The sequence below is a fragment of the Chiloscyllium punctatum genome, chromosome 2 (assembly GCF_047496795.1).
Source record: "Chiloscyllium punctatum isolate Juve2018m chromosome 2, sChiPun1.3, whole genome shotgun sequence".
Taxonomy (NCBI): domain Eukaryota; kingdom Metazoa; phylum Chordata; class Chondrichthyes; order Orectolobiformes; family Hemiscylliidae; genus Chiloscyllium; species Chiloscyllium punctatum.
Window position 1 is genome coordinate 5,047,943 of NC_092740.1, and position 9,975 is coordinate 5,057,917.

The window sequence follows — 9,975 nt, forward strand, 5'->3', positions numbered from 1 at the left end:
TCTGTAAGAAATCTGGACATGCCACACTGAGAAACAGTAATGACCTCCTCAAGAGACAGACACAAGCTGCAACTGACAGGCTACTTCCCAGGAGCGGAAAAACTACACCATGTTCTTCGCGACCTGCAACACATTATCAATGAAGATGAGCACCTCACCAAGACCTTCCCCACACCTCCACATCTCACCTTTAAACAACCACCAAACCTCAAACAGATCATTGTTCACAGCAAACTGACCGGCCTTCAGGACAACATCGACCACAACACTGTACAACCCTGTCATGGCAACCACTGCAAGACGTGTCAGAGTGTCGACACAGAGACCACCATTACACATGGGGACACCACCCACCATGTACACGGCAGGTACCCATGTGACTTGGCCAACGTTGTCTATCTCATACACTGCAGGCAAGGATGCCCTGAGACATGGTACATTGGGGAAACCGAGCAGAGGCTACAGCAACGGATGAATGGGCACCGCACAACAATCACCAGGCAGGAGGGTTCCCTCCCAGTCAGAGAACACTTCAGTGGTCCAGGACATTTGGCCTCGGAGTTTTGCATTACCACCCCAGGACAGGCAACAACACAAAGTGGCCGAGCAGAGGCTGATAGCCAAGTTCAGTATCCATGGGATTGGCCTCAACCGGGACCTTGGGACACACACACACTCATGCAGCCCCTCTCTCATACGCACACACATGCACCCCTCCCTCTCACAGGCTTACACCCCATTACACTCACTCGCATACTTGACCAAGTTTACACACACACACACACATATACACACTCTTCCACATACACTCACACGCACAGACTGACTCTGCATCTCCTGCACGCGCGCACCTTTCAATTAAAGGGGTGAATTTGTATTTGCAGAATTACATTTTATTTTCCTCAAAAAACTTTGGGGACAGCACAGTAACTCAGTGGTTAGCACTGCTGCCTCACAGCACCAGAGACCCGGGTTTGATTCCAGCCTCAGGTGATTGTCTGGGTGGAGTTGCACGTTCTTCCCACGTCTGCGTGAGTTTCCTCTGGATGTTCTGGTTTCCTCCCACAGTCCAAAGATGTGCAGGTTAGGTGAATTGGTCGTGCTAAAATTGTCCATAGTGATAGGTGCATTAGTCAGGGGTAAATATGGGCTAGGGGAATGGGTCTGGGTGGGTTACTCTTCGGAGGGTCGGTGTGGACTCGTTGGGCCGAATGGGGAATCTAAACTAAAAAAAAACTGCATGAATCCATTTAAGATTCTGTAAATCCCACTTTAAAAATAGAACCAGTCTGACTCAACACAGGGACACAGACAGACTTTAACCTCACACCTTTAAGGCATTGTCTGAGCTGAGATGGCACCGATTATTAGAAAGGCTGAAGCTATCTTGAGAATATAACTTACAAGGAATTCTGCGATTTTCATATTAAAGAACTAAAACTAGAATATCCCATTCTAAAAGACAAAAGACAATCTAAGTTTATTTAATATATCATTACAGCTCCATGGCACTGTAATCCTTTTGCTATAAATTCTGTGTTGTATGGTCCTGTTCCACCACCACCTGATGAAGGAGCAGTACTCTGAAAGCTAGTGCTTCCAAGTAAATCTGTCAGAATATAACCTGGTGTTGTGGGACTTTTAACTTTAAAAAGTACGTGGCTGAGCACCTGAACTGTCAGACATTCGAGGCTATGGGCTTAATGCGGTAAAGTGGGAATACTGTAGACATGTTGGCACACATTCAATGGGCTGAAAGGCCTGTTCTGTGCTGTGTGACTCTGAAAATGTATGAATTGTGAAGACACTGACAGCTACTTGGAGCGACAGCAGGACCTGTCTCAATCTTCCTCACTCTGTGAGAGTCACAGAGTGGGATTATACTGTGTGGGATAGTAAAGGGAGTGGGGAGTGACAGAGGAGAGTGGGATTATACTGTGTGGGATAGTAAAGGGAGTGGGGGGTGAGAGGGGAAAGTGGGATTAGACTGGGTGGGATATTAAAGGGAGCAGGGAGTGACGGGGAGAGTGGGATTAGACTGGGTGGGATATTAAAGGGAGCGGGGAGTGAGGGGGGAGAGTGGGATTAGACTGGGTGGGATATTAAAGGAAGCGGGGAGTTGGGGCGGAGAGAGGGATTAGACTGGGCGGGATATTAAAGTGAGCGGGGAGTGAGGGGGGAGAGTGGGATTAGACTGGGTGGGATATTAAAGTGAGCGGGGAGTGAGGGGGGAGAGTGGGATTAGACTGGGTGGGATATTAAAGGAAGCGGGGAGTTGGGGCGGAGAGAGGGATTAGACTGGGTGGGATATTAAAGGGAGCGGGGAGGGAGGGGGGAGAGTGGGATTAGACTGGGTGGGATATTAAAGGGAGCGGGGAGGGAGGGGGGAGAGTGGGATTAGACTGGGTGGGATATTAAAGGGAGCGGGGAGGGAGGGGGGAGAGTGGGATTAGACTGGGGGGGATATTGAACAGTGTAGAAATGTTTTAGAACTGTGTTTTATTAGAGACTGTGTGGTGTGTGGATTGGAAGCTGGGATGAACAGCGTGTGATTAGTCGCTCTTCAGTTCCTGTGGAGGATTTGTTGTCCTGGAATGTTCTGGAACACTTGGGGTCTCCATTTTGTAACTGAGGACTCCATTTTGTGTTATTTGGCGACTGTCAGTTGGAGGTGGTGGTTTGTAGCAGTCATTGTCCCTGGGGTATCTGACTGAGGGGGCCATGCTGTCTCTCCCAGGCTCACTGATGTCTTGTTCCAGCAGCAGGTTCTGACTGGTCTCAAGGCCAGGCCTAGGCCCCACACCCAGGCCCAGTCCCTAGGCCCCGGCTCTGGAGACGGGGAGAGTGTGGGGGGAGGGGGAGTGGAGGGCCAGGTTGGCGAGGGAGACCTGGGGGCCGGGGGTCAAGGGAAACCAGCAGCCAGGGGGAAGGGGGCCAGGATGTAGTGGGGCTGTGGGGGTGGGAGTCAGTGAGGTGGCTGTGGGACAAGGTGGGGGGGGGAGCGGGGGACAAGGGGTCAGAGGGCATGGGGGCATGGGAGCCAGGGGCACAGGGGAGTTCGGGGGGGCATGGTGGGGGGCGGGGGTTAAGGGGAGACAGGGGACTGAGGGGCAGGGGGCCAAGGTCCAGTGGCAGGGAGGCCTGGTGCACGGGGAGGGGGGGGCCACAGAGACAGGGAGGGGAGATGGAGCCAGGGGGCGCAGGGGTGGCAGGGAGTTCGGGGCGGCATGGGGGGTCATTGACAGAGACTCTGTCTCCCTGATTAGCTGCTATGTGGGGAAGCTGCTGCTGTCTCAGTTTGCCATGTTGCTGACCCTCAGTGCTCTGGGGATGACTGAACCCACTACTTCTGTTTGTATCTTTGTTTTGATCAAACCAGGCCACTTCATTTCTCTCCGGAGCTTCTTATTTATTTTCCTCCTACCCGCCCAGTTTACAACGTATTTTCAATCCCAATGTGAGGGTTGTTCAGGATCTGAGCTGATATTTCACACTGTGTCCTCCAGTCCCTGCTTCACAGTCACTGCCATTCTGCCACCCTCTGATTCCCCTTTCGCAGCTTCACGCTGACAGCTGTGTGTTTTTACACAGTCACAGCTCACTGCGTATCTTTCTCCTTCTGCACACATTCCTGCTGCTGTCATCACCACCGCCTCATTAAGTAAAGCAACGTAACAGACCCAGCCAGCACACACCTCCAACTCTTAAAGCTGTACTCAGCCCCTGCCGAGAGACTGAGCGAGTGACTGAGTGAGTGAGTAATTGAGCGAGTGGGCGAGTGGGCGAGTGGGTGGGTGAGTGAGTGAGTGGGTGAGTGGGTGAGTGGGTGAGTAAGTGAGTGAGTGAGTGGTGAGTAAGTGAGTGGGTGAGTGAGTGGGTGAGTGAGTGAGTGGGTGAGTGAGTGGGTGAGTGAGTGAGTGGGTGAGTGGGTGAGTGAGTGAGTGGGTGAGTAAGTGAGTGAGTGAGTGGTGAGTAAGTGAGTGGGTGAGTGAGTGGGTGAGTGAGTGAGTAAGTGAGTGGGTGAGTGGTGAGTGAGTGAGTGAGTGGGTGAGTGAGTGGGTGAGTGAGTGGGTGGGTGAGTGGGTGAGTGAGTGAGTGGGTGAGTAAGTGAGTGAGTGGTGAGTAAGTGAGTGGGTGAGTGAGTGGGTGAGTGAGTGGGTGAGTGAGTGAGTAAGTGAGTGAGTGAGTGGTGAGTAAGTGAGTGGGTGAGTGAGTGAGTAAGTGAGTGGGTGAGTGGTGAGTGAGTGAGTGAGTGGGTGAGTGAGTGGGTGGGTGAGTGGGTGAGTAAGTGAGTGGTGAGTAAGTGAGTGGGTGAGTGAGTGGGTGAGTGAGTGGGTGAGTGGTGAGTGAGTGAGTGAGTGGGTGGGTGAGTGAGTGGGTGAGTGGGTGAGTGAGTGAGTGGGTGAGTGAGTGGGTGGGTGAGTGGGTGGGTGAGTGGGTGAGTGAGTGAGTGGGTGAGTGGGTGAGTGGGTGAGTGGGTGAGTGGGTGAATGGGTGAGTGAGTGAGTGGGTGAGTGGGTGAGTGGGTGAGTGGGTGAGTGGTGAGTGAGTGAGTGAGTGGGTGAGTGAGTGGGTGGGTGAGTGGGTGAGTGAGTGGGTGAGTGGGTGAGTGGTGAGTGAGTGAGTGAGTGGGTGGGTGAGTGGGTGAGTGGGTGAGTGAGTGAGTGGGTGAGTGGGTGAGTGGGTGAGTGAGTGAGTGGGTGAGTGGGTGAGTGGGTGAGTGGGTGGGTGAGTGGGTGGGTGAGTGGGTGAGTGGGTGAGTGAGTGAGTGGGTGAGTGGGTGAGTGAGTGAGTGGGTGAGTGAGTGGGTGAGTGGGTGAGTGAGTGAGTGGGTGAGTGGGTGAGTGGGTGAGTGGGTGGGTGAGTGGGTGGGTGAGTGGGTGAGTGGGTGAGTGAGTGAGTGAGTGAGTGGGTGAGTGGGTGAGTGAGTGAGTGAGTGGGTGAGTGAGTGGGTGAGTGGGTGAGTGGGTGAGTGAGTGAGTGGGTGAGTGGGTGAGTGGGTGAGTGAGTGGGTGGGTGAGTGGGTGAGTGGGTGAGTGAGTGAGTGGGTGAGTGAGTGAGTGGGTGAGTGGGTGAGTGGGTGAGTGGGTGAGTGAGTGAGTGGGTGAGTGGGTGAGTGGGTGAGTGGGTGAGTGGGTGGGTGAGTGGGTGGGTGAGTGAGTGAGTGGGTGAGTGGGTGAGTGGGTGAGTGAGTGGGTGAGTGAGTGGGTGGGTGAGTGGTTGAGTGGGTGAGTGGGTGAGTGAGTGGGTGAGTGGGTGGGTGAGTGAGTGAGTGAGTGAGTGAGTGAGTGGGTGAGTGGGTGAGTGGGTGAGTGGGTGAGTGAGTGAGTGGGTGAGTGGGTGAGTGGGTGAGTGGGTGAGTGGGTGAGTGGGTGAGTGGGTGGGTGAGTGGGTGGGTGAGTGGGTGGGTGAGTGGGTGAGTGGGTGAGTGAGTGGGTGAATGGGTGAGTGAGTGAGTGGGTGGGTGAGTGGGTGAGTGGGTGAGTGGGTGAGTGGGTGAGTGGGTGAGTGGGTGGGTGAGTGGGTGAGTGGGTGGGTGAGTGGGTGAGTGAGTGAGTGGGTGAGTGGGTGAGTGAGTGAGTGGGTGAGTGGGTGAGTGGGTGAGTGGGTGAGTGAGTGAGTGGGTGAGTGGGTGAGTGGGTGAGTGGGTGGGTGAGTGGGTGAGTGGGTGAGTGAGTGGGTGAGTGGGTGAGTGAGTGAGTGGGTGAGTGGGTGAGTGGGTGAGTGAGTGAGTGGGTGAGTGGGTGGGTGAGTGGGTGAGTGGGTGGGTGAGTGGGTGAGTGGGTGAGTGAGTGGGTGGGTGAGTGGGTGAGTGGGTGGGTGAGTGAGTGGGTGAGTGGGTGGGTGAGTGGGTGAGTGGGTGAGTGGGTGAGTGAGTGAGTGGGTGAGTGGGTGAGTGGGTGAGTGAGTGAGTGGGTGAGTGGGTGAGTGAGTGAGTGGGTGAGTGGGTGGGTGAGTGGGTGAGTGGGTGAGTGGGTGGGTGAGTGACTGGGTGAGTGGGTGGGTGGGTGAGTGGGTGAGTGGGTGGGTGAGTGAGTGGGTGAGTGGGTGAGTGGGTGAGTGGGTGGGTGGGTGAGTGGGTGAGTGGGTGAGTGAGTGGGTGAGTGGGTGAGTGAGTGGGTGAGTGAGTGGGTGAGTGGGTGAGTGAGTGAGTGGGTGGGTGAGTGGGTGAGTGAGTGGGTGAGTGGGTGGGTGAGTGGGTGAGTGAGTGGGTGGGTGAGTGAGTGAGTGGGTGAGTGGGTGAGTGGGTGAGTGAGTGAGTGGGTGAGTGAGTGAGTGGGTGGGTGAGTGAGTGAGTGGGTGAGTGGGTGAGTGAGTGGGTGAGTGAGCGAGTGGTGAGTGGGTGAGTGAGTGAGTGGGTGGGTGAGTGAGTGGGTGAGTGAGTGGGTGAGTGGGTGAGTGAGTGGGTGAGTGGGTGAGTAAGTGAGTGAGTGGGTGAGTGGGTGAGTGAGTGGGTGAGTGGGTGAGTGGGTGAGTGAGTGACTGGGTGAGTGGGTGGGTGGGTGAGTGGGTGAGTGGGTGAGTGGGTGAGTGGGTGGGTGAGTGAGTGGGTGAGTGGGTGAGTGAGTGAGTGGGTGAGTGGGTGAGTGGGTGAGTGGGTGAGTGAGTGGGTGGGTGAGTGGGTGAGTGAGTGAGTGAGTGGGTGAGTGGGTGAGTGGGTGAGTGAGTGGGTGAGTGAGTGAGTGGGTGGGTGAGTGAGTGAGTGGGTGGGTGAGTGGGTGAGTGAGTGAGTGGGTGAGTGGGTGGGTGAGTGGGTGAGTGGGTGGGTGAGTGGGTGAGTGAGTGGGTGAGTGGGTGAGTGGGTGGGTGAGTGGGTGAGTGGGTGAGTGAGTGAGTGGGTGGGTGAGTGGGTGAGTGGGTGAGTGGGTGAGTGGGTGAGTGGGTGGGTGAGTGAGTGGGTGTGTGAGTGGGTGAGTGGGTGGGTGGGTGAGTGGGTGAGTGAGTGAGTGGGTGGGTGAGTGGGTGAGTGGGTGAGTGAGTGAGTGGGTGAGTGGGTGAGTGGGTGAGTGGGTGAGTGGGTGAGTGAGTGGGTGAGTGGTGAGTGAGTGAGTGAGTGGGTGGGTGGGTGAGTGGGTGAGTGAGTAATGAGTGAGTGAGTGAGTGGGTGAGTGGGTGAGTGGGTGGGTGAGTGGGTGAGTGGGTGAGTGAGTGGGTGAGTGAGTGAGTGAGTGGGTGGGTGAGTGGGTGAGTGGGTGAGTGAGTGAGTGAGTGAGTGGGTGAGTGGGTGAGTGGGTGAGTGGGTGAGTGAGTGAGTGAGTGAGTGGGTGAGTGAGTGGGTGGGTGAGTGAGTGGGTGAGTGGGTGAGTGGATGAGTGGGTGAGTGGGTGAGTGAGTGAGTGGGTGGGTGAGTGGGTGAGTGGGTGAGTGGGTGAGTGTGTGGGTGGGTGAGTGAGTGGGTGAGTGGGTGAGTGGGTGGGTGGGTGAGTGGGTGAGTGAGTGAGTGAGTGTGTGGGTGGGTGAGTGAGTGGGTGAGTGGGTGGGTGAGTGGGTGAGTGGGTGGGTGAGTGGGTGAGTGGGTGAGTGGGTGAGTGTGTGGGTGGGTGAGTGAGTGGGTGAGTGGGTGAGTGGGTGAGTGGGTGGGTGAGTGGGTGGGTGAGTGGGTGAGTGGGTGAGTGAGTGAGTGAGTGAGTGGGTGAGTGGGTGAGTGGGTGAGTGAGTGAGTGGGTGAGTGAGTGGGTGGGTGAGTGAGTGGGTGAGTGGGTGAGTGGGTGGGTGGGTGAGTGGGTGAGTGGGTGGGTGGGTGAGTGGGTGAGTGGGTGAGTGAGTGAGTGAGTGGGTGAGTGGGTGAGTGGGTGAGTGTGTGGGTGGGTGAGTGGGTGAGTGGGTGAGTGGGTGAGTGAGTGAGTGAGTGAGTGGGTGAGTGAGTGGGTGGGTGAGTGAGCAAGTGGGTGAGTGGGTGGGTGAGTGAGTGGGTGAGTGGGTGAGTGGGTGGGTGAGTGAGTGGGTGAGTGGGCGAGGGGGTGAGTGGGTGAGTGAGTGGGTGTGAGTGAGTGGGTGAGTGAGTGGGTAAGTAGGTGAGTGAGTGGGTGGGTGAGTGAGTGAACGAGTGGATGGGTGAGTAAGTGGGTGAGTGGGTAGGTGGGTGAGTGGGTGTGAGTGAGTGGGTGAGTGAGTGAGTGGGTGTGAGTGAGTGGGTGAGTGGGTGAGTGAGCGAGTGGTGAGTGGGTGAGTGAGTGGGTGAGTGGGTGGGTGGGTGGGTGAGTGGGTGGGTGGGTGAGAGAGTAAGCGAGTGGGTAGGTGAGTGAGTGGGTGGGTGGGTGAGTGGGTGGGTGGGTGAGAGAGTAAGCGAGTGGGTGGGTGAGTGAGTGAGTGGGTGGGTGGGTGAGAGAGTAAGCGAGTGGGTGGGTGAGTGAGTGAGTGGGTGGGTGGGTGAGTGGGTGGGTGAGTGAGTGGGTGAGTGGGTGAGTGGGTGAGTGTGTGGGTGGGTGAGTGAGTGAGTGGGTGAGTGGGTGAGTGGGTGAGTGTGTGGGTGGGTGAGTGAGTGAGTGGGTGAGTGGGTGGGTGGGTGGGTGAGTGGGTGGGTGGGTGAGAGAGTAAGCGAGTGGGTAGGTGAGTGAGTGGGTGGGTGGGTGAGTGGGTGGGTGGGTGAGAGAGTAAGCGAGTGGGTGGGTGAGTGAGTGAGTGGGTGGGTGGGTGAGAGAGTAAGCGAGTGGGTGGGTGAGTGAGTGAGTGGGTGGGTGGGTGAGTGGGTGGGTGAGTGAGTGGGTGAGTGGGTGAGTGGGTGAGTGTGTGGGTGGGTGAGTGAGTGAGTGGGTGAGTGGGTGAGTGTGTGGGTGGGTGAGTGAGTGAGTGGGTGAGTGGGTGGGTGAGTGGGTGGGTGGGTGAGAGAGTAAGCGAGTGGGTAGGTGAGTGAGTGGGTGGGTGGGTGAGTGGGTGGGTGGGTGAGAGAGTAAGCGAGTGGGTGAGTGAGTGGGCGAGTGGGTGAGTGGGTGAGTGTGTGGGTGGGTGAGTGAGTGAGTGGGTGAGTGGGCGAGTGGGTGAGTGAATGGGTGAGTGAGTGAGCGGGTGAGTGAGTGAGTGGGTGAGTGAGTGAGTGGGTGATTGGGTGAGAGTGAGTGAGTGGGTGGGTGAGTAAGTGAGTGGGCAAGTGAGTGAGTGGGTGGGTGAGTGAGTGGGTGAGTGAGTGGGTGGGTGAGTGAGTGGGTGAGTGGGTGAGTGAGTGTGTGAGTGAGTGAGTGGTGGGTGAGTGAGTGAGCGAGTGGGTTAATGAGTGAGTGGGTGGGTGAGTCAGTGGGTGAGTCAGTGGGTGAGTGGGTGAGTGAGAAATTGGGTGAGTGAGTAAGTGAGCGAGTGGGTGGGTGGATGAGTGAGTGGGTGAGTGAGTGAGCAAGTGAATGAATGAGTGAGCGAGTGGTTGAGTAATTGAGTGAGTGAATAACTGAGTGAATGAGCAAGTAACTGAGTGAGCAACTGAGTGAGCGATTGAGTGAGTGGAAGGAGAAAATACAAGGTTTATTTAAAAATGTAATTCTTCCAAAGGATGTAGGGATGACTGGAAAGAGCAGTCTTTGGTCCTGGTTTCTAACTTGGCCATTTCTGAGAGCAGGGAAGATTCACCCACATTACTGTGAGTCTGGAGTCACATGTAGGCCCAGAACAGGTCGATGGGAATAATAGCACCACACTGCAGCTACTAGAAACCAAAACAAAACGCAATGAACTGGTGAAACTCAGCAGGTTTGGTGATGTCTGAGCAGAGAGGAAACAGGATTAACAATTGGAGTATAGTACAACTCTTCAGAACAACCCTCTCCTGAACCTGCTACATTTCCCCAGCGCTCTCTGCATCTCGATAAAACCAAAGCTTACAGTCTTCCCAGCCCCCAGCCCAACGCCCCCCCCCACACACACCTTAAATACCCCAGCCCTCAAATACTCCAAACATCACCCTCCCCACACACTCCATCCTCCAACTTCCAACCCAACATACATACACATGCACACACACAGTCTCTCTCTGTCACACAGTCTCTC